The sequence below is a fragment of the Osmia bicornis genome, chromosome 9, assembly GCF_907164935.1.
Source record: "Osmia bicornis bicornis chromosome 9, iOsmBic2.1, whole genome shotgun sequence".
Lineage (NCBI taxonomy): Eukaryota > Metazoa > Arthropoda > Insecta > Hymenoptera > Megachilidae > Osmia > Osmia bicornis.
In genome coordinates, this window is record NC_060224.1 from 9,098,706 (window position 1) to 9,122,717 (window position 24,012).

At 33.3% G+C, this 24,012-nt stretch overlaps 1 pseudogene; it reads left to right on the forward strand.

The window, feature by feature from the left end:
• The first annotated feature begins 741 nt into the window (after positions 1–741).
• LOC114881220 lies at positions 742–861 on the forward strand (annotated as a pseudogene).
• The last annotated feature ends 23,151 nt before the right edge of the window (positions 862–24,012 follow it).

Sequence of the window (24,012 nt, forward strand, 5' to 3'; positions counted from 1 at the left end):
TGATAAATTGCAATAGTTAATTGATTTTGTAATTTTTAATGAGTGGTTCTTATAGATTTTTTTATGCTGAATCCGAATTTCTAAACCATTTTCACCTAACTTTTATAGTTTTCGAGATAATCAATGTTAAACAGAAATTGCAATTATTCAACTTTGGAATTGATTTATGCCTTTACAATAGCAGATATTCTGGTTGTTTTTTCACGTAATAATTCTGTGGAATGTACCGAATAAAATGATATAAATTGTTATTACATTATAGACATGTAAATATATTTAAATAATAATGGAAGTGGAAGGGACGCCTAAATCGCACGAACGTCGGCTGATATTTCCTATTATATTTCAGAAACTAACAATCTAGGAGAAAATTTAATTATATCACACGATAGAGAAACATTTTTGCTAAGTATAACATTAAAGCAATGTGTAAAAATTAGATTTCTACTTTGAAATTTAAACCTGATAACTTGGCATAGAAGGAAGGAACATACTCGCAAAACGTACACAACAAACAGGTCGACCGTAAGTATTGAGAACTACTGCTGTCACCGCTATAACGCCATCTGTTACATATCTATTAGCTATGGTGTTATAGCGGTGACAGCAGTAAAATTATTAGTAATTTCCATTTCTTTACGTAGCTTTGGCAGATTTTGGATTATGAATTAAACATTTTTATAACATTGTGTATTCTTCAGACTTTTAACAGTTTCTTGATGTAAAAGAGTGTATCTTTCAGCCAATGGCCATACGACTTAGGATTATACAGGTTCTCGTCCGATCACCGCAGTCAAGCTAAGTTCGGCGCGGATAGTACTTAGATGGGTGACCGCTTGGGAACTCCGCGTGCTGTTGGCACTCTTTTTTTTCTCGAATTAAAATTTTGATAACTCTATTCAATTAAATTCTCTTCCATTTCATAATAAATAGTTCAATTGCACAAATGTTTGAATATATCGATACCTTCATTCTATTGTAATACGACGTATCAGTATTTTAAAGAAAACTTGACTTTAAAAGGAATCAACGCAACTCCGTTGACGGTCAGCACAAGGACAGTATGCCATTTTGTTTACGACTCTCCCAAGTTGAAGAACTTTCCCTTAAGAAGGGAAAATGCGTTGACAGAACGCACATGCCTCAACCGTTTGTTTATGTATTTCGAATTTTCTAAGAATTGTTGGAATTGTTATTTTCCTTAACCTCCACAGTACCGGCGCGGCGCGGCGGTTTGAACCATTCCAGAGAGGGGCAGGGGGCCACGATTGGGTCCACACGGGTCCCTAACTTGACCTTGCTTTTACAAATATTTTGAACTGATATTGTATTATTTTATCATCGTGTGATATAATCAGATTTTCTCCTAGATTGTTAGTTTTTAAAATATAATAGGAAATATCAGCCAAACGTTCGTGCGATTTAGGCGTCCCTTCCACTTCCATTATTATTTAAATATATTTACATGTCTATAATGTAATAACAATTTATATCATTTTATTCGGTACATTCCACAGAATTATTACGTGAAAAAACAACCAGAATATCTGCTATTGTAAAGGCATAAATCAATTCCAAAGTTGAATAATTGCAATTTCTGTTTAACATTGATTATCTCGAAAACTATAAAAGTTAGGTGAAAATGGTTTAGAAATTCGGATTCAGCATAAAAAAATCTATAAGAACCACTCATTAAAAATTACAAAATCAATTAACTATTGCAATTTATCAAACGTTATTGTAGGTGGACGATTTTCACTGTGAGGTTCATTTCGGACATGTTTCTATTTACAATGTTATATCTCGATTATTATTCAACAGAATCTTTTGCTTTTCGAGTATATTATGTAGTTATTTATGTAGAATAATTTAATATGCGCAATCATTGTATTTTATTTGTATTTATTGTTTTATTTAGACTAATATACGCCCCGTTGCGGGTGGACGATTTTCACTGTGAGTGACTGTATGTATGCAACCCAATGTGCAGCAATTCCAACAATTTTTGCATTAATAAAGTAAGTTAGTAACTAAATTACATGTCTTATTTTCATTTAAATCCCCTCTAAATCCATAGGTAGAAATGAGTAATAAAGCACATCATATTGATACTAATGATATTAGTACTACTTATAAGTGACTTATGACTTCTATCGAGATTCATCCATCTGAACCGTTAAGTGTACGCGTACTCGCTGAATATTCAAAAATGATTTTTTCGAGAACGAAGCCTCAAATGAAAAAATTTTTTTCTTTATTTTCGATTTGTTTTTTATGTAGAATCACCCCTTCCTCGTTTGTACTACCGATGCTGGGACACCCTGTACAGTATAGACTCGTTATAAGCAAAACGCTCGGGACCGGACTTTTGCTTATAACGTGTAGTTCCACCATTGTTTGATATTTGCCGACTGCTTCGAACGTAGAAAAGGACAGCGAGTGAAAAAGAGGACGGAGCGAAAACAAACCGTTCTATATCAGTGAGGCAACACTAATGCTACAACGTAACTTTGTTATTTTTCATTTTTTTTGTATCAAACTTTTTCCATGAAATTTCTGACATTTCTCTAATTAAAATGATACCAAACACGATATAATTCGGACTATATTTACAGTGTAAACTAGTTACAACTTAACGCACGGGACCGGACTTTTGCCTATAACATGTACTTCCACTATTGTTTGATGTTAGCCGACTGCTTCGAACGTAGAAAAGGACCTTGAGTGAAAAAGAGGACGGAGCGAAAACAAACTGTTCTATATCGATGAAGCAACTGAACTTTGTTATTTTTCATTTTTTTTTATAAAACTTTTTCCATGATATTTCTGACATTTTTCTCATTTAAATGATACCAAACACGATATAATTCGGATCATATTTACTTGCTGAAAATGATAGTTTCATTTTATTAATAAGACTACCAATAAAATGAAACTATCATTTTATAATGAAATGCAAATATTTATATAATCTAATAAAAACTGGTTATTGTGATACTGTAGCTGATTGAACAGATACTTGAGATAAAACTTTTTTCTAATTTAATAGAAATGATAATGATACATAATAAGTTGTTTCAAGTAAATATGGTCCGAATTATATCGTGTTTGGTATCATTTAAATGAAAAAAATGTCAGAAATATGATGGAAAAAGTTTTATAAAAAAAAAATGAAAAATAACAAAGTTAAGTTGTCTCACCGACATAGAACGGTTTGTTTTCGCTCCGTCCTCTTTTTCACTAATGGTCCTTTTCTACGTTCGAAGCAGTCGGCAAACATCAAACAATAGTAGAACTACACGTTATAAGCAAAAGTCCGATCTCGAACGTTTTGCTTATAACGAGTCTACACGGTAAATATGGTTCGAATTATATCGTGTTTGGTATCATTGCAATTAGAAAAATCTCAGAAATATGATGGAAAATATTTTATAAAAAAAAAATGAAAAATAACAAAGTTAGATACTTGCATTAGTGTTGCCTCACCGATATCTGATCCCAGATCATGTTACGGTACTCGGCGAGCGAGCTTCGCGGCGTCTCGAGGGGTATACCCCCCAGTGGTGGGGATAGTTTCTTTGCAATTAACGTAGAGATCTTTTTAGCTTATAACGAGTCTATACTGTATATAATGCTTTCTAAGTCTGGTATATTTACTTCGAAATAAAGCATAGTGCGAGAATGAGAGGGCATGCTATATTCTATCCTTGTTCAAAAAATAACATCGCTGCTCGGCCGATCACTTTATGATTTGCCGCTACCTCGGATCTCTCACTCGTTTCTCGCATTCTCTATCATCCCGTTTCGAGAACAAAGTCAAGCCGAATAGCAACCTCCTTCGAAATAAGCAACGGTTTGGTCCCGAGCCACTTGCTTATTTCGTGGCAATACTGTATCCCTACTTCCTTATTCCTGTCCCTATCCCTACTAATATATAAAAGTGAAAGTGTCTGATAATTCTAAATCTAATTTAAATATAATCTGAAATCTAAACTATAGGGGAAGGGGAAGACAAATTAAATGATTTTTATTCTGAACACTATTCTTTACCCAATCCAAACTATACATATATGACCGCCTGGATCACGAATTCTCGCGTATTTATACAGATCGCAGCCCGTGATCCCCGCCGCGATTAATGTAGCCAATTAATAGGAAGGTGACGATCATAGGTGGGGAGAGAGTCATATTTCGATAGACTAATAGCAGTGACGTTTGGAGAGTGTTCTCCAAACAGCAGTGACGACGGCGTTCTCGTAACGTCCCCAACAATTAAACAGCACTTTCGTAAATTCGCCAACAGTTCATTTGAAATTGAATGTTAAAGATGGAAAAAAGCAGCTAAAACACACTTTAATACAAACAGAAATACTACTAAATGCAAGGCGCATTTTTTTTTTAATGACAAATATTTCTTTGTCATCTAATACGACATGAATAAGAAAACGAATGCCAAAGAAAGACAAAAAACTGATAAATGTATATTATGAGTGTAGTATACTGATGAGGTCTATGTTGCAATGCCGAGTATTACCAAACCAATACTTTAATGATTCTTTGTTAGTCAAAAACATAACGAATCGCAATATGACATAGCCTATGTCCATCTTGAAGGAATAAGCTGTCCAACAGTGCAAATTTCATTAAAATCCGTTTAGCCGTTTAAACGTGAAAAAGAAACAAACGATCAGACATTTTCACTTTTATACTGTTGCGACGGCGAGAAGTTCCCGCTTGTTCGACGCATCGACCTCTTCTTGATGTATCGAAAGAGCCAGCGACTGCCCCGTCCGAAGCTGTCGACGAATCATGACGAGAAGCTATTCCTTGTTTCGAGCGGAAACACGTCACCGGATGCTTGAGGTCTCTTAGACAACCGCGCGTCTTTTGAATATCAGAATGTATCGGGAAGTCGACGTGTGCAGACCTATTGTGTAAAACTCCTATGTATTTGAAATATAGACAGTTTAGTTTACTCCTTGTTAACTTAATTGACTGTGGAAAGTGCGAGCTCCACTCCCCGGCGCAACAATACATTAAGTAGGAAATAGGAATTAATGCAATGTATTGATTTCGATCTCTCTGGCTTTTCGTCAACTTTTAACATCAATTTTAGCAAGCAATTATAATTCAAACTATATCGTGTTTGGTATCATTTTAATCAGAAAAATTTCACCAATGCGTTAGTAAAAGTTTCAGTAAAAAAAAGTCAAAAATAAAAAAGTTTTATAGTTGAATTAGTATTAGTCACACCGATAAGTTTCGGCTCTTTCCTTTGATCATTGGATCTCTCTCTCTCTCCTCCACTGTCCTCCCTTTCTATGTTCACGCTTGGCTTACCAAACCAATCCTTTAATGCTTCTTTGTTAGTTAAAAACATAACGAATTGCAATACATAATCACAATATGACATAGTGTTCAAAAGTGTTCGAGATAGTTATTAAAATAACACTTGATATGTAAATGCTTGAATATAATTTATTTTAGGTATGGTTAAATATTTACTTAATGCTAACAAAATTAATATATAAAAGGAACAGAATAGAAACACTTCTTCTTCACAGCATCCATCTTGCCAAGCAATGCAGTATATAAAACAAAAGAATCTTACCTTAGTGGAACCGTTACAAAACCATAGAATAATTAAACAATAGAAATGTATACATATACCAACACACCTCCTTACATTTATATTGTACTTATTAGTTTATATTCATCAAATATCTAAACTTTTCAAATTTTTGCCTGCCTAACGATTTAGTGAGGATGTCCGCAATATTATCATCTGAATTAATTTTAATTATATCAATAATACCTTCTTTAACTAGTTCATTTACATAATGATAATGAACTTCGATATGTTTAGAGTTCTTCGTGAAGTTCCCATACTTAGCTATATTTACGACTCCTGAGTTATCTTCGAATACTTTTATCGCTTTCGTTATATTCACATTAAATGCCTTAACTAATTCTATTATAAACTTTAATTCACTTAGAGCCTCCGATAAAGCTACATATTCCGCAAACGTTGACGCTTTTGTTACGCATTTCTGCTTTCGCGATTTCCAATACACCACATTTCCAAACAATCTAATCACATATTCTGACGTTGACTTTCTATCCGTACAATCACCTGCCCAGTCCGCATCGACATAACAGTCCAATATTTCACAATTTTCATTTCTTTTATAATTCAGTTGCAAATCTTTAGTAAAATATAAGTATTTTAATATTCTCAAACCATACTTGTAATGTGTCTCATTATAACAGTTCTGGAACCTGCTTAAATAATTTACACTATAGCTTATATCAGGTCTAGTCCCTGCACTTATATACAATAACGCGCCAATTAAATTTCTATACCAAATATTCTTTTCGCATGTATCGGATTTTTCAACCTTTAAATTCACCTCCATAGGTGTGTTATAGAGTTTGCTGTTTTGCAAATTGTATTTTCTGAATAGTGATTTTATATAATTTCTTTGGCTTAGCCTCCTTCTTTGGCTTGTTTATCGCAATTATATTCTATGTTTATTCCTAAATAATCCTTAATCTCGCCTAAGTCTTTCATTTTAAACCTACTTGATAATTGTCCCTTTATCTTTTCAATTTTCTTCTTACTTCTACCGCAGATTAATAAGTCATCCACAAATACAATTACATATATAATATCTTTTTCTTCAACCAACATATATAAACAATAATCTAACTTACTTTTCTTAAAACCCAGTGTTGTTATAAAATTATCAAAACAATTATACCAAGCTCGAGGACTCTCCTTTAGTCCATATAAAGCCTTTTGCAACCTACATACTTTATTTGTACCATCCTCGTATCCTTTAGGTTGATTTACATATACTTCAGAACTTATTACACTATTCAAAAATGTCGTTTCTACATCTAATTGTTCTATTATTAAACCTTCTTGACAGCAATGTGCTAATAAAACCTTTAATGTTTGCATTCTTGCAACAGGTGAATATGTATCATCCACCATTTCTGTTTGCTGATATCCTCTTATAACAAGTCTAGCCTTGTAGATATTACCAGATTTTTTTGTATACACCCACTTAACTTCTAAAACTCTTTTGCCTTTCACATGTTCTACTAACTTCCAAGTCTTATTTATATTTAAACATTTCATTTCTTTATCCATAGCTTGAATCCAATTTCTACTTTCATTACTTTCCATGGCTTCTTCATATGTACTTGGTGTATCCGCACTACAATAATTTACATAGATGCAACTGTTATACACATAATAATCGTCGTATTTTTTTGTTTGCTTTCTGTCTCGCTTTGACCTTCTCAAGTCATTTTCATGTTCATCTTTTGCTTTATCTTTTTGATTTTCGTTCATTTCAATTATTGTTTTATCTAGGCTTGAATCGGATTCACTTTTATCCTTTGCTTCCGCCCATTCATCATCAGTGTTCTCAATACTGCTTTCTTTATCTTCTTCATCATATTCATTTTCATCTAAACCTATACATTTCATATTTTCTTCAATTATATTTACATGCCTCGCTACAACTATTCTATTATTTAAGAGTACCCTATATCCTACATCACTATAGCCTAGCAAAATTCCTAAATCCGCTTTCTTATCCCATTTTGATACTCTCTTTTCTTCTGGTATTCTTACAAAAACCTTACTACCGTATAAGCGCAAGTGATTTACCTTTGGTTTCCTTCCAAAGAAGATTTCATAGGGTGTTTAAGTAGTTGCACAAACTATTTCTGGCCAGTACTTTTTGTCTACATTTGCTTCAGTTAACAAGCACCTAGATATGTTCATAATAGTTCTGTTAAACCTTTCGGCTGTACCATTTAATTTATGTACATACGTTGGACACGTGTTTATAATAATACCTTTCTCTTTAGCAAAATTGTACATTCTATTATTTAAGTATTCTCTACCGTTGTCACATCGCAATATCTTAACTCGTTTTCCAGTTAAATTTTCACTCTCATTTATAAATTCTACAAGACAGTCAAACACTTCAGCTTTGGTCTTTATAGGATAAACCTTGGCTGTTTTACTGTAATCGTCAATAAATGATACAAAGCCTCTTTCACCGTTAAACCCTGTCGTTTGAAAATTTCCACATACATCCGTATGAGCAATTTCTAAGACCTCCCTTGCTCTTTTCCTATCATTCTCAAATGGCATATTATGCATCTTGTTTTCTATACACGTTTTACATTTCATCAACTCTGTTTCTAACTTATCTGGTATACCGTCTAACAACTGTTTCTTACTTAATGTGTTCAAATAGTTCAAATTTACATGACCTAAAATTCTGTGCAACTTTTCTTTTTGACTAATAATTTTGTTATTGCTAGAAATGTTTACCTCAGGTTCAACCTGTTTAATTTCACTTTTCATTTTATGTAAATTTCCTTCCTTCCAAGTCAACGCTTTAAGATTACCATAATTATCAAATATTTTTGTTAACTTCCCTTTAGAAAAGATCGTATGAGTATCTGTAACTCTTCCATAACTAATTAAATTTGAATGCATGTCTTTTACATAATATACATTATTTATCCTAACCTCTATTTTCTCACCAAATACATCAAAGTGACTTATAACCGTACCGACTTTTGTAGCTTTTACCACGCTTTTATTACCTAAGTATACATTCACCGGTTTTTTTAATTTAACACATTTATCAAAGTAGTCTTCATTGTTTATTATGTGGTCCGTACACCCACTATCTAGTAACCAATTTATTTGGTAGTTACCTAACCTATTCTCTCTGTTATTGTTACTTGCCACACTGCATTCGAACATTGTGATCCACGCACTCGGACCTGGCTTATTTATATCTTGTTGTTGATACGTTCGGTATCCACCTGGATTACCGCGAAAATTACTGCGCCCTCTTCCATAGATTCCTCTTCCGGTATTTCCTCGACCACGTGTTTGTTGTCCTCTTCTCCATTGATCGCCATGTGCTGCTTGGCCGCCATGATAACATTCCTTTTTCGTATGCCCAGCTTTATCACAGTTGTAGCACACCTGATCCTGTCTCTTCTTCTTGAATCCAGCGGCAAATACATTAGACTTCTTTACTGTATTTTCTTCTTTATTGCTTTTCATTTCTGACATTTGTATTTTATTCTTAACATATTCCACCGTCTGATCTTCTTCTTTCATTGCGTCGATTAAATCTCCGATATAACAATAATTTTCAGGTAGCGTATTTAGTATATAATTTAATTTCTCCTTTTCACTTTCGCTCCCGCTCCTTTTAACTCATTTGCAGACTTCTCAAATTCACTAAAGAAAGCTGCTGAATCACTATAGTCTTTCAATTTTATTCTTTCTAATTTGTTCCTGTATATTATTTGTAAAGCTGTGGACTCTTTACTATACATTTCATCAAACTTTTTCATGATACCATATGCCGTATTTTCTTCACACACAAACTCTAACTGTTTATCTGAAATTGCGCTGTATATGTAGTTAATAGCTTTCAAATTATTTTCGTCCCAGTCTGGTTTATCATTTAATATTTTTTCTCGTGTTATCACCTCCTCGCAATTTTTAAACTTTAAGTAAACAGTAATTCTCTTCTTCCACGTTGGATAATTTTCTCCATCAAACACCGATATCGTAATTTCGTTTCTAGCCATTTTTGTTCTATTGTTTCACGCGTCTACTTTTCCTACGTAGTTGAACACGTTAGTTAAACACAGCTTTTTTATTATATTTTAAACCACTGACTGCTACCATATTAAAATAACACTTGATATGTCAATGCTTGAATATAATTTATTTTAGGTATGGTTAAATATTTACTTAATGCTAACAAAATTAATATATAAAAGGAACAGAATAGAAACACTTCTTCTTCACAGCATCCATCTTGCCAAGCAATGCAGTATATAAAACAAAAGAATCTTACCTTAGAGGAACCGTTACAAAACCATAGAATAATTAAACAATAGAAATATATACATATACCAACAATAGCACAAAGGTTTCGAGATTGCGATCGAGAACCGGTTCGGTGTGTGGGATCGGCAGTGAGACGGGAGAGAAGAATGCACTTGAGTTGCACAAACACAATGTATATTTACAATGCACAAATAACGTATTTACAATATGTACAGACTGCAAGAATATGCACTGATCGTTGATCGTTACAATCGCACCGGCGTCCCGGTGGACTTAAGATTGTGTTCGAGCTGTGTAAAACCACGTGTTAGCGTAATACGTGGCACCACGTAATTCTATTAATTACGTGGATTTTCTTACTATAGATTAATCGCGAGTTCGCGTTTGCCGTTGGCACTTCACACGCGTTAATTTACAGTACAAAGATTTGAGATTGAGCTGAATTTACATATGAATAATCGAGGCGTAACAGTAATGGCCGAACCACCGGCTTCGTTGTAGCAAGAGCCGTTGGCTTCTTCATGGTGACGTAGAGCGCGGTGATTGGTCGGCCTGACCGGCATCCAAGGTGGCTGCCGGTCGCGCTGAAGAGTGCTGCCGCGGTCCGCGTGGCGATGGTTGAAATCAATGCATTTTCGAACACATAGCCTATGTCCATCTTGAAAGAATAAGCTGTTCAATAATGCAAATTTCATTAAAATCTGTTTAGCCGTTTAAACATGAAGGAAGGACAAACGATCAGCATTTTCACTTTTTATCCGACTTCGAAAAGGAGGAGGATACTTAATTCGATGTGTATACTTTTTTTGTTTTTATGTATGTTAACCGATTACGCCGAGACGGATGGACCAATCGGAACGAAACCTTTTGCATCTGGTAGAGTATGTCTCCCGATTGTTCCCGTTAAAAAAACATTTTATATTTTTTTACTCCTAACGCTTTTTATTGCAAAAAAACGTACTATTTCATGTACGTGCGGCGTACGGTCGCCGATTGCTGCGAGACGGATAGACCAATCGGAACGAAACTTCTTGCATATTGTAGTGTATATCTTCAAATGGTGCTACCAAAAAATTGTTGTATTTTTTCATTCCTAACGACTTTTATCGCAAAATACGTAATACTTCATTTATATCTTCCGGCGTTTATGCTGCAGGAAGTATACCGATAGCGATGAAACCTTTCACATTTAGTAGGAGGTATATCCGCGATGATCGCACTTGCAAAAATTTATGAAATCTGTTGTTTATTAACAACTTAAATTCGGTCAATTTTTTTCGATTTATGGTTATTAGCTAAGCAACAGAAATCTAAAATCACCTACACTATCCTACAAATACTACTGGTTCCACTAAAAAGTGTGAAATAAAATAATTTTTAACAAAAAAAACATCCGACTTCGAAATGCACTAAAAAGTGTAAAATAATTTCTATTTCATTTATACCAATATTCCATAGCTATTAATAATATCTACTTAATCATTAAATAGGATACCAAATACATTTCAAAGTTTTCGGAGGCGGCGCAAAATTAAAAACTGTTCCTCTACTAGGAAGATCCTAACTCCGGCGTTAACCTTGAAGGCAAGGAAATGAAAACTTCAACAAAAAATGACAATCTGCTTGAATGGGTGATAGTAACTTGTATTTATTACTAAGACTCGAAATTACATTCAATTTAATAACCTTGAGCAAATAAATGCAAACGATGTAAATGTTGTAGTACTAGAAACGTAACTACGAACTTATCTACGAACTGTCGACAATTTATAATAAAGAAATAGTGTCAATATGTAGTGGCTTAGCTATTAATACGGTACTTATGTTCAGTCTTGACTTGTCACGATAGCAAATCGCAGTTAGTATTAACTTGTTGAAAATGTATTCTAACAGTGAAAAGGTTATCTGTATACTGCAGGTACCCAGAAAGGCACCATCCATCTGCATAAACATTTTATAATATTGAAAAAAATTTACGAAATTATGGAGAATTTGAAAAGAAAAAGAGAAACAAACCATCTACAATTACAACCGAAGTCGATGCTGTTACTGTTTTGGTGCATGTAGAAGTAGATCCGCACACTTCCATTCGTGCAGTTAGTGCTGACACTGGTTTCTTCAAAAGTTCAATTCATAGGGTTATAAAAAAGCATAATTACCAATGCGTACAAAATGAGTACAGTACAACATTTAAGCAAACTGATTCAGGACGCCGCCTTCATTTTATAGCTTGGCTAATGATTTCATGCGAAGATAACATTTATTCTATGGAAGGACGAATGCAAATTCTCTAATAATGGTATAATTAACCGTCACAATAACCATTTCTGGTCTAAAGACAATCCTCACTGGTTCAGAGAACATAATTTTCAACAGAAAATTGTGGTGAATGTTTGGTGTGGACTAGTACACGGACATCTACTTGGACCTTATTTTTATGAACATAATTTGACATCCCAAACTTATTTAAATTTTCTTTCCACGCAACTTCAAACACTGATGCAAGAGCTTCCAGATGATATTCAGCGGCGTATTTATTTCCAGCAAGACGCTTGTTCACCTCATAATGCTTGAATAGTCCATAATTACTTAAACTTAAAGTTTGGAGAACATTGGTTGGGCACTTCTGGCCCTATTTCTTGGCCACCGCGATCCCCTGATTTATCACCTCTTGATTATTTTCTATGGGGTCATCTGCAATCAACAGTTTATGCTGTTTCAATACAAACTAAGGAACGTTTAAAGCAGCGAATCAGTACAGCATGCGAGGAAGTTCGCTATGACAGTATATAAACTAATACAAACTTACTACGTAGAGCGGAATTGTGCCTGCAACAATATGGTCTACATTTCGAACATTTGATGTGAATTCTTCACAAAATGGTTTGCGTTCATTTACTCAAGGTTATTGAATTGAATGTAATTTCGAGTCTTAGTAATAAATACAAGTTACTATCACCCATTCAAGCAGATTGTCATTTTTTGTTGAAGTTTTCATTTCCTTGCTTTCAAGGTTATCCAAAGGTCATGGTGTACTAGGTCGTTGAATTCGCCCTGATGCGGGCTATAATACCATAATGTCAAAAATATAAAGTGTCATTTAAAAAATTGTAGGTGATCTTAACAATTACGGAAAAAAAAATTTTGTTAAACTTTTTTTTATTGGAGTGTATAGTCAATCGAAAACTGATAAACTTTTATTACAAATATTTTTTTGTTAGATTATCGCAAGTACTTGAAAAATCGTGAAAAGTGTTACGTGGGACACCCTGTATATAATAATTTATAAACGAGTTATATTAATATTCATTACTTTATTTAAAAGTTATTTACTTATTTTATTTATTTCTTTTTTGTATCTACAGGACAAGTATCTCATACAATAGTTTGAAATATTCTACGAATCTATGTTTTCGATATTGTATAGTAATACTTTTTATGCAGATTGTTGCAAGCAATCAATTTCTGCAAAATAAATATCCAGTTCCATAACTAACAAAAAAAATAAAAAGTTACTGTGGATAATTCAGAGCTTAGAAAAAATAAAACATGATTCTGATCAGTAAATAAACAAAAAAGTAATGTAATAAAGTATCTAGTAACCTATCACACTTATTTCATACTTGAAGTTTTGATCTTATCAAAGTATATTTTTTTACTTTTTGTTTTTACATTACATAACTTGCTACAGCTGTTACGAAAGGTTTATGTTCTTTATCGCCAGACCACATATTTAAAACAATTAACTTTGTTGATCTAATGGATGCATTAAATTACGAGAATAAAATATCTTTGTAACTGGAACAAAACTTTTGTTGCTGAAAATACGGAAACACATTGCTTCGTTAAACTTTATTTTGAGGAACATAAGTAAAATTATCGATTTCTTTGTTCGCTGTTTAATAGTTTTCGACGCGTTGAATTCAAAAATACAGGTCTAACAAGGGGACCGCCAAGGTGAGGACATCGCTTTTGGATCGGCAGTAGGTACTAGTTGTAGTATACATACAGTATTATAAAACCCTCATTGGTTTTGATAGAATGGGCCTTTGTTTTCGAGATATTGCAGTTTAAACAATTCTGTGCATATGGTATTTCAGTTGTGAGAGATGGCTTATAACAACGACGCCGTACGTGAGTGAGTAAGGTAACGGACTGGAAGTCTGGAGATTGCGCGTTGAAAAGCTCTTTTTGAGGTTGAAATTTTTCTTTCTTTAAAATGATTTTTTCCATGCAGTTTGTTTTTAATTTTATTCCATATTAATTTTAAAACAAAGAAATATTAGTAAAAACATTTGTGTATAAAAAAATATTGTATTTCTGATACAGTGTATTGCTCGCGTCTGGAAGTAATTTTGCACTAGAGAAATGTTTTTCTGTTCGGAATTGTTATACCGAAGGTATCGACGCCTGGAATTTAGGATTTTGTACTTGTGAAAAAGTTGCGTTATTACAATGTGCCTGGTGTGCGAATAAGTTGTGCTTCCATTGTTTTTATGATATGTATCACCCTCAACATTGTGCACAATTCCAGGCGTCAATACCTTCGGTGTAACAATTCCGAACAGAAAGACATTTCTCCAGTGCAAAATTACTTCCAGACGCGAGCAATGCACTGTATCAGAAATACAATATTTTTTTATACACAAATGTTTTTACTAATATTTCTTTGTTTTAAAATTAATATGGAATAAAATTAAAAACAAACTGCATGGAAAAAATCATTTTAAAGAAAGAAAAATTTCAACCTCCAAAAAGAGGTTTTGAACACGCAATCTCCAGACTTCCAGTCCGTTACCATACTTTTTTTTTTTTTTTTGTAAAGCGTACGTTTATTGTGCTATAAGAAATAACAGTGTCAATATTATAAAAATAAACTTAACGTACTAAAGTTAACACTTATGTCTAACTAGAATCAAGGCTCTAAAAATAGAGCACGCGTCATCTATATCTATGTCTTACTTAGGTTGCACTTAATGCTACTGGCTATTAGTATGAAATTCACGGTGCGCAATAGCTTTGGTATAGTAGAACAATATATAGAGCTGCACAACTGCTCTATATATTGACTTTCTTATTATATGCAGGTACACGGAGTTATATAGATATAACACTATTCTATGTCGCTAATATTGCCGTAAAGAAAGCCTTATCTAAAAAAAAAGAAAAAAAATATAAAAATATTCTCTGTAAAATTCGACTAGTAATTATATACACATGGAAACTTATAAAACTAGGTAGGAACACTATGAATAAAGTCACCTATGTCCTATTATAATAAGTTTAGCCTATTTATTCAACCACCAAAACTTTTCGGTGTCGTCGCGATGCTTATCTAATAAATCATAATTTGATAACTTAATATTAAAACGCATATTAATATCATTTACAGGTATGTCCTTATTATATAATATTTTCGTATCATTAGGTTTTCTGTACACATGATATATAAGTGGCAGATTATTTACGTTTTGTAATAAACTAAGACTATCTAAATATATAAATGCTTCCGGGGGCACGTAGCCAGTTTGCATAGACTTGTTAAAGTACATTGAATTGGGGTACGTGGAGCTGTATATCAAGTTATTCTCAGAGATGTTTCTAATATTTGCCCAATGTTGCCTAATCAGTTTTAAAATAAACAAATCTATTCTGACTATTTGGGCTGCGTCATATAGCCTAGAGGAATTGATATATTTTATATAATTTGACTCCGGAGATCTGTACATATTCATGCATGCTCGGATGCATTTTCTTTCAAAAAGTCGGGCCTTTTCCATGGTACTTGCATTTATATTGAACCATATCTGGCATCCATACGTAACTATAGGTCTTATTAATGTTTTATAACATAAGATCTTGACCTTCCGATCCAGATCTTTTGAGTAAAATAGTCTTTTGTCCGTTACCATACTCACTCACCTACGGCCCCGCTGTTGTAATCCACCTCTCACAACTGAAATACCATATGCACAGAATTGTTTACACTGCAATATCTCGAAAACAAAGGCCCATTTTATCAAAACCAATGAGGGTTTTATAACACTGTATGTATACTACAACTCGTACCTACTGCTGATCCAAAAGCGATGTCCTCACCTTGGCGGTCCCCTTGTAAGCCTCAGGAATTCTGGAATTTAAAAGTAATGCGTATGTAAAGTTCAGTGTTTTTAGCGTATTTAATAAGTTACTGTGGCACCATATTGACTTCTACACATGATTCGTCAAATGAACAGAATTGCTACCTGTAAACGAAATAACTCAACATTTATGTGCTTTGAATATGTGAAGTTAGGTTGAGTCAATTTTTTTTATAAGCATTTTGATGTTCTTGTTTCCGCAGAATATACATTAGAAGGGAATCGACACTTCGTCAAACTAATTTGAAATGTATCCTAGAAACGTTTAGATTTACGTACGTATAACTTTTAAACCGCTACATTCCTAAAGTTTTAAGACCTATTTTTGTCGATTCTACACAACAAAAGGTATTAAATGGCAAACAAGAAGGGGAATAATTTTATGTCCCGCAAAGTTTAATTATTGCTTCTTCTAATAGCTGTTATTTAACAAATTTTAATATGAAATAAGATTTATAATTCCTAAATGTTTCAAAAGTGCTATATTTTCGCAGCATATTATTTTATGTAACAGATTTGCAACTTGGTATAACGAAAGATTAAAGAATAATATCTGTTTGAATTATTCAAGATGATTTTGCATTAACAAGAAATTTTCAAGTGTGTAACTTCATCGTATAGTTCCTGCAAGGATACAGATATTATTAGTACAGAAAATAAGTATTTCTAAGACAAGAGTCAAATTGACACGTGAACGAAACAGCACATTTTCTTTTAAAAACGACTTATTTTAATTAAAAACAACATATTATGCATTATTAACTTATACTTGAAACTATGTAATATTATATACATATATACATATCTAAAATTTATAACATTTAACGGTAAGACGTAGGGTAATAACATAAACAGTTTCGCTGCGACAACGACCTCAGATCTGACAATGAGATATTGGGTTTAAAGCATCTCCGCTGCATTGTTTATGTTTACTTTTGACGTTTACTTTCTATGAACTTTTTGATTACATTTGGATTTATTACTGAGATAATGCTTTCATGAGAGGCGCTGATTTACTAGTATTAATACCATAATTTACGATCGCGTCAAATTGACGTATCCGTAGAGGTAGGTCGGGATAGTTCCCCTAGTACCGGACGGCACCTACGCGGCTGTGTGGGTGAAAATGTGTTAAGAAAATATTCTGGGCTGTAGTTCCGAATACGACCGGTTGCCGATCAAGATGAAATTTTGAGGGGAAGGGGGGATGGGGGAGGGGACCCCAAATGGAAAGTGGTATCTTCGGCTTCCTATTAGTTTCCGAGATATTAATTAAAAACTTTCGTATAATACATAGAATTTTTCCTATACAGACGCAACTAACACTACCGTCTTCGCTGTAGCAACCGTCATCGTCAAGTGTCGGACAGCCGTTTACATCATAGCGATATTGGCTTCCGTTTCTATAGAGTGTTCCATGTAAAATCCATTTTTTTAGTTACATTACGTTATGTTTTATATTTTATTACTAATTCTCAAGGAATTAAACACATTTGATTTATACGTAGGTTAGGTTAGGCTAGACAAATTTCCGGCCGCCTTCTGGCGGCCGGCAACGCTACAACATTCGTCGTATCTCCAAAGTATTGAATAGGACACCTTATAGATAGTCAGGTTGGAACTCCCGCTGTGTCAATGGCTGTTCGACACTTGACGATGTTAGCTTACTACAACGAAGACGGTTGTGTTAGTTACGCCTGTATAGGAAAAATTCTATGTATTGTACGAAAGTTTTTAATTAATATCTCGGAAACTAATAGGAAGCCAAAGATACCACTTTATATTTGGGGTCCCCTCCTCCCTCCCCCCTCCCCCTCAAAATTTCATCTTGATCGGTGACCGGTCGTATTCGGAACTTCATCCATATTCTGTTTTCCGCGGCGTATAAATGGGACTTTTTTACTCATTACACACATTTTCACGCACACAACCGTCTTCGCTGCAGGGGCCACCTCCTACAAGTAAGCGATGACAGAAACTGAATGTCGACTTCTACATTCTATTGTGGCGGCACTTCCTTTCGGGTAGTCTAGCGAGAGGATCACCCTGTAGTATCGGACATTAGCTGTATCTGGGAGAGCTGAGGTGTGGCAGAGTTGTTTCAACCGTCAAAACAAAGGAGAGGATAAAACAAACGTTTGACAGTAGAGGCAGTTTTGTCACATTTCAGTTCTTTTAGATATAGCTAATATCCGATACTCTAGGTGCCGTCCGGTACTAGGGGAACTCCCCCTATGCACCGCATAGATTTTCGAGATTAGAAGGCTTAGGAGAGAATGAATTTGAATGTATATTTGTCTCGTTAGGTTTTCCTTGTGAAATGCGTCTAAACTGCGCATCCCGTAAACGTAGTGTAAATAAATTGATTGGTACATGTTGACAAATGTTCGGTTATTATTTACCGAATCTGGATTGAAAACAGTTCTTAGAGAGAATTTCGTAAAATATATTATGTTATACTGCATTGTATGCTAAGAACATTTCTGTGGGAAAGTACGAAAGATTGTAGGAAGGTTGTAGGAAAGTACTAATTTAGATGTCTTCAACAATGAAGATAGTTACCAAGATCGTAAATATGATTTGTCGTGGCAACTATAGCATTTTTCCAGCAGAAATTTTGTTCTTAATTACTATTTTTAGATTTGAATATCTTCTAATGTTTTCTTCAAATTTGAAATGCTATAAATAAGTAAAATAAGAATATTAGTAGCAATAACAATTATTTTTGAAGTCGAGACTACGATGACTTCTGAAAAATAAATCCTCAACTGAGATACAAAAAAAGCCTCAAATTCATTTGTATAGGTACCTAATACATCTGGTGGTATCAATTTATATTCGGAAAAATCTGTGGTTCAGTGTAGAAAAAACTCTGCAGTGCTATTTCCCTCTGGAATGAAATTCTGAAAAAAAAAAAAAAATAAATAAAGAAAAAACCAGGATATAAATCTGGATAACATTTTTTTGATGAAATTAGTGCTTTCAATAAGACCAAAGTTAAGATTTCTGAGGCCCCAGGGCTATTAAATCTCCGAGGTCCCCTTGATTGATATCCTAAGTTCAAAAATTTATTTTAAATACAATTAAATAACATTTATTCATAAAGAAAGGGACAACAGTAAAAGAAATACCATTCTATATTTTTTGACATAGTAATAGGAAGGTTTTTAATGGAATCACCTAAAAAGTTGGACCCCAGAGGCTATGCCCCCCATAATAACCTGCCCTTAATCTAGATCTGTTAATCGGCGTCAGAGACATAATCTAACAGTTCCCGCTTTCATCAATTACATAAATAGATATCAAAATTGGTTTGATTTAGCTATTAAGATTAAAAAAAACGGAATATTCCACCCGAATGCGACAAAAAGTTATAGACACGATCTTATTGTCAGCCCATAATTTCGGATACCCTAAAATAATTTTAGTAGTTGCGAAGAACAGAAAAAACACCTTTCGTATTCAGATGAAAATTTAATACGTTTGCATATGTATTCCATACTGTAATTGATGAATTTGATTTTTGTTTCACAAATTAAATTTATTAAAAGAAAATATTACTATTTTTCACCCCTCAAGTACACATGCCCTAATAGTTCTTCGCTGTCCATATAGGAGACAAATAAATTCTACGTGATTTAACTTGAATTAAGGTTGTCCTACAAACGCCAAATTTTATGGGAATAATAATACTGACAATTCTGGATATTAAAGAACACTGTTCGAGCTTTTGGAAGAAGAAAGGCCATTCTTAAGGAAAATTTTCTGTTATTTGTGGATTTTCCAGAGTATGTTTATTCTGTAAAGAAAAATTCGAGAATTTTACTATAACGCAAAAGATAGAAGAACTAACGTAAGCATTTACAGGTTAATTCGTTTGGGGAAATTTTCATTACAATAAAATATAAACAACAGGTTCTATCAAGCGTTGAAAATATTTATTATCGGTAGTGTACGTACGGTTCAACGTAAAACGATTTCGGTATCGTTTTCTATCCTCAATTTTATATTTTTGTGAAGTACATCATACAATGTGCTATCTGGTACCAACAAAATAAAATGATAGGGAAAACGCTTTGATCATAGAATATGTTCCACACATTGAAACTGAAAACAATTTAATAATTTAACAAAAGCGGTTCGTTTGTGGTACATGCCTGCCTTTCAACCTTTCATCTACTTGTTAAATAAAATACAGCTGACTCTGAATTTACACAGTAGCTTACAAAAGTTTCGTGTAAATCAGAGTTTCTGTATCAAATTAAAAATTTGTATTTGTTTATTATTAATGTTGTGTCATTTGCTGAAGTAAGGTTATGAACAACATTTTTTCTTTATGTTGGATACTGATTACGTTTGTATAACATTTATCAGTTAAAAAGAAAAAAAAGCAATAGGCAAGAAAAATGGCAATTGTTTTTGATGTTGTAGATGAAGGATTAGAATCGCGATCCCCTACACAGTGGGGTCCGGGGCTAAAGTCCTTTCTCTTGCAATTAGACTGCTCCTTAATGCGACACTGGATGTACTGACGATGAATGTAGTAACATTCAGCCGCGAATCAATGGGAGGTATAAGGGGAGCTACAGCCTTGGGCCTCATTTTTCTAGGACCCCTCTTCTAATCCTGCCATTTATTATATCAAAAAATTCCAAAGTTTGGAATCCACTATAATTTTGCACATTTTAGGCTCACTAAAATGAAAATACAAATTGCACAATAAATCCTCATAAATTTTAATTTTTCTATCAAGTTTATTAACCCAGGAAAGTCCCTCAAAGGTTGCATAGTTCTAGGCTCCAGAATTCTTGATTCGATCCTGACTTGATTATCCTTCATTGGAACAAATTCTCGGACATCAACGTGTAAAAACAATCGTTTTGATCCTAATGTAATAGAATTCATTATCCCAATAATTTTGTTTGAGCCATGCAACAAATTACATTAGAAACAATGATTGACAAACAGATTGTTTTATAATCGAATTAGTGATCATTTTAAAATTGAACGTGCTTTGTACTTCATCCAGTTTTGAATGTGCCTTCGTGACATAAATCAAAACTTGGTTGGCAAGTTCCAGTTTCTATTTCTGGTTATGGCTGCCCTCTGTTCTGTTCATTTCGTTCACAGCTACCTAATGCTAGCAACTACAAATGTGTAGCTTGCTACATACAGTGAATAGAAGTAGCAAGAATATACAGCAGGGGGATGTTGAATGTCAGCAGTTTATTCTATTGTGCTGTCTCGTATCTCTCTCTCAATTTCTGTATAAAGTAATCTTTTGAACAAACGACAGTGTATCAAGTAGTAATTACTTCCACACTCGGGTAAATTTCTTGTATTTGTATGGGATGAATCTTTGTTGATGTAAGATACTGCTTATTGAGGATAATCCTAGCGTTTACTATAGCTGATCTTCATATAATATAATTATATGCGAACAGTTTTCATACAGTGCATTCTCAAAATTGGGGGAATTTTTGGTGTAATGCGACATTTTAAACGTAATTAACACGGAATTTCTACAAACATTCAACATGTAGATAAATGCGCGTGCATACCATATAACTTTTGTAAATAAACTTTTTTTATATCTTGACCAATAGCGGAGATAATTAACACGTTAAATATTGTAAGATATACCGAGACTCTAATATTAAGAGATTTTTTAAATTTCAAACTTTCTAATTTAAATTATGAGCGCTGTGATATAAAATGATTAAATTATTTTACATACATGTTCAAATCTTGTGTTTTACATTCTTAATTATATGACATATCATAGTTGTGTTCATGTCTAATAATTTGTAATGTAATTCTGAATTCTGAACCCTTATATTTCATGCATTTTGTTTCTGAGTATACAAAATTTGTTTCTTTTTGTTACAGGTATGTCAAATATTATTCCACTACCAAAAAGATACCATTGATTGATCCAACAGTAAGAACAGAGATGGTAATTATTAATTTTTAAAACATGTATACCATATTCTTAACTTGCAAAATTGTGATCTTTATCATAATACATTCATAATAGAATTAATATTTCAACTAATGTTTCTGGTTATAAATAATAATTATAAGTGATCGAAAAATCTTTTATATTCCCGATTAATCATTGCCGGTAGCAACATTTACATATTCTAAACACTAATATACTTCCGTTTTCCGTTATTACTTATTTTTTTATCCGACTTCGAAAAGGAGGAGGATACTCAATTCGATCAGTATATATTTTTTTTTTTCCTGGCTTTGTTCACCGATTACTCCAAGATGAATGGACCAATCGGAATGAAATCTTTTGCGTCTTGTAGGATATGTCTTCCGATTGGTCCCGTTATAAAAGCATTTCGCATTTTTTTATTTCGAACGGTTTTCATTATTGCAAACTACGTTCTGGTTCAAGGAATGCACCGATTGCGATGAAAGTTTTCACATTTCGTAGATCATTCTGCGATGATTCCATTTCCCAAAATTTATGTAACTTCTTATTGTTAATAACTATTGTTATTATAATAAAAAGCCTATTCTTTAGGGTTACCCTCCAAGGAATATACCGATTGCGATTTTTCAAAGTTGTCCCTGCAAGTAAACTTCGTCAGTTTCTTTACCAATTGGTTGCTAATACGGTATCCTTCGAATACTGCTCGTTCCACTAAAAAGTGTGAAATAAAATAATTTTTAACAAAAAAAAATCCGACCTCGAAATGCACTAAAAAGTATAAAATAATTTCTATTTCATTTATATCTGTATTCCACAGCTATTAATACAATCTACTTAATCGTTAAATAGGATACTAAATATATTTCAAAGTTTTCGGAGGCGGCGCAAAATTAAACATATAATTTTTTCTTTGAAAAATAATAGGAATTTCATTATATCGTGTATCTTTACCATATCATCATCCCTTATCAATTATCGTACGTAATATATTTCTGTCCACCATTTATATGATCGCAAATTAAGAAGCAAGCTGTAGAGGGGAATCTCACACGTTATTAAAAATGTCCCTAGACCTAGTGAGCTGCGCAAGTTAAGTATGGTCTCTCGTGAAATGCAGTATACATTTCCGACTTCTACCAACTTCTGATACAATCGCTACAATTACAAATGTTTTCTGCCGTATCTATAACGTTTCGAATATGTTTTCTTACGACTTATTAATTACCAAGTTTGCCATACCGCAATCAAATCGTTATTGGCAGGATCGTATAGTCAGGTACTTTTAATTTTGCGCCGCCTCCAAAAAGGTTGAAATATATTTAGTATCCTATTTAACGATTAAGTAGATTGTATTAACAGCTGTGGAATACAGATATAAATGAAATAGAAATTATTTTATACTTTTTAGTGCATTTCGAAGTCGGATTTTTTTTTTGTTAACAATTATTTTATATTATCTGTATTGGAACAAATTTTAAACGTTTATAATAATTCTAGTACTATAAATAAGTATTTACTATTCGTTGCCATGTACTTTTATTTAATTTGATAGAAAATGCTAATTGAAGACATATTTTCGATTCCTGAAAAGTAATGGGTTGATAAAATGACCTTTCATTACATAACACGTGTTCGCCTTTTTCTTCTTGAACGTTCATCGATATGCTACCAGTACAAAAAGAAAAATCTTTACGTCTAGTGTCTCTATTTAAGACACTAAGTTTCCCATTCCAATTAAAAACAATTCTACACTTCCGCCATTTTTAAGAACGTCGAAGTAGAACGGGAAGTAGAATCATTTTCTTCGTGTTCCCTTTAGCTGTCCTTTTTCTTTCAGAGCAACAGGACCACTCAAAGCGAGACGTATCTACTGAAAATCGGGAAATTTGTAAACGTTATATCTTGAAAACTAATTAAAATCGAGTGTATACATTAAAGTTTAATAAATTCGTCTTGAGAAGCACTATCACATGAACAAAAAAAAATATGTAGTTCCGTTTGAAAAACGAAACTTGACCATC